This window comes from Panthera tigris, chromosome F2, assembly GCF_018350195.1.
Source record: "Panthera tigris isolate Pti1 chromosome F2, P.tigris_Pti1_mat1.1, whole genome shotgun sequence".
In the NCBI taxonomy this organism is placed as follows: Eukaryota; Metazoa; Chordata; class Mammalia; order Carnivora; family Felidae; genus Panthera; species Panthera tigris.
Genome location: NC_056676.1, coordinates 2,657,824 through 2,659,168, shown reverse-complemented (window position 1 = coordinate 2,659,168; position 1,345 = coordinate 2,657,824). Strand labels below are relative to the sequence as shown.

Genomic DNA, 1,345 nt, shown 5'->3' with positions numbered 1-1,345 from the left:
TTTTTAAATAAATTAAATAACAAGTAGTATACTTAGTACTAAAAAAGTCTTTGAGATTGAAAGAACAGAAATCTCATACATTTATACTATTTTTAATGTTTATTGTGTGCATGTCGTTGGTTAATATAAATTAAATAAAAACACACTTTGGGATCAACTCACTAAATATGACCACCATTGCCTCTGTTACGCTTGTCTTTGGTTCAAAGAATTTTCAAGAATGTACATACAAATGGGAGATGTTAGATGTGACCTGCTTAGCCACACGTTCATTTAGGACAAATGAGAACCTTACCCCAGAGAATATTGGTAGAACCTGTATGTGGGCCGTAGCAGATAATGATGGTAAGGATATTAGCATCAAGGCTTTTGGTCTCATGTAATTTCAAACTAAGAGGACAATATGAATTAAATAATGAAAAAAAATGCTATCGGGTGTCACAAAAACTGATTCTGTGTCTATTTTGTTGGAAGTCATTTTTTAAATGACATTTAAATAAGGCCAGGTGAATTATGAATGGATACATTTCAGGAAATCAGAACCCTAACTGAAAATAATATAAACTCATTATTAAAACTTAATTATAGCTAAAACCATAATAAGCTTTTGAACAACAAGGGTACAAATCTGTAAGACAGAGAAAAACAAACAGCCCTGTGGCCTTGGAACATAATTTGCATTCGATAACAATTTTTAATGCATACCAAACACCTGGAAGTGTGCAAGGAATAAAGTCACTAATGACTAGATATTAATTGAATGCAAGAATGAGTATATTAAAGAAGAAGTTTTATATGAGTAGTACTTTTGAGAATCCACAGCTTTTATTTTCTGTCTGATCTTTTTTCCAGATATGATTCAAAAGCTTGAGACCAAAAACGTGTGTGCATAGAAAACACTTTTCAGTCCTCACTCATAGTGATGTGAACAAAAGCATTCAATGTCAAAGTCTAAATATTTCTTTTAATTACTGACTTGTAGTTTGAGCCTTTAAAAAAATAAGCAGTGAAGTGTTACAGCTCTTTTAGAATTTGTCTAGCAGGTTTTCTGGTCTTACTGGAAGACTCCTGCCCCCCACAAAAAAAATAAAAAATTAAAAAAATAAAAATAAAAAATTAGTAGTGAAAACAAATCTTTTTTAGATTCCAAAAAATATCAGAGGACTTTTTCCACTTTTAGGTGGCAAATTATATAACCCTCATTTTATTATCTTATTCCGTGCTGCTTATTTAGAGAACTGAACAGACACAAGGTGATGGAATTAGCCACATGTGGGATCCAATGGACACAGCCTTTTTCTAGCTGAGTATTGTTGAATGAAGTACTCATACCCTAACCACCTCA

General features: G+C 32.0%; 1 non-coding gene across 1 annotated transcript; it reads left to right on the top strand.

The window, feature by feature from the left end:
* The first annotated feature begins 1,009 nt into the window (after positions 1-1,009).
* Positions 1,010-1,070, top strand: LOC122235163. The gene has a single exon (XR_006213299.1). It is a non-coding gene; the product is annotated as a U7 small nuclear RNA (small nuclear RNA).
* The last annotated feature ends 275 nt before the right edge of the window (positions 1,071-1,345 follow it).